This window comes from Geospiza fortis, unplaced genomic scaffold, assembly GCF_000277835.1.
Source record: "Geospiza fortis unplaced genomic scaffold, GeoFor_1.0 scaffold743, whole genome shotgun sequence".
Classification (NCBI taxonomy): Eukaryota; Metazoa; Chordata; class Aves; order Passeriformes; family Thraupidae; genus Geospiza; species Geospiza fortis.
In genome coordinates, this window is record NW_005055046.1 from 11,912 (window position 1) to 12,204 (window position 293).

General features: G+C 63.8%; 1 protein-coding gene across 1 annotated transcript in view; it reads left to right on the forward strand.

Moving 5' to 3' along the window:
- LOC102045441 (heterogeneous nuclear ribonucleoprotein L) overlaps nt 1-293 on the forward strand; it is a gene marked incomplete at its 3' end in the record, with an annotated part of 21,659 nt that overhangs the window by 7,175 nt on the left and 14,191 nt on the right. The window lies entirely within an intron of this gene.

Sequence of the window (293 nt, forward strand, 5' to 3'; positions counted from 1 at the left end):
AAGGGGGGTTTTGGGGGGCTGGGGTCTCTCTCTCACCCTGGGGGTCTCTACCCTGTTACTGTGACCCCTGTCAGCACAGCAAGGGCTATGAGCCCCCTGCCCCTATTTAGGGTCCCCCTTATCTCTCTCCTCCCCACAGTTGGGGTCTCCTCTCACCATAGGGGTCTCTCCCCCATTTCAGGGGTCTCTCCCCCATTTCGGGGGTCTGTCCCCCATTTCGGGGGTCTCACCCCTGGCTGTTCCCCCCCCATTGCAGGCGGTCCCCACGGCGGGTACCACCACGGCCACTGCCA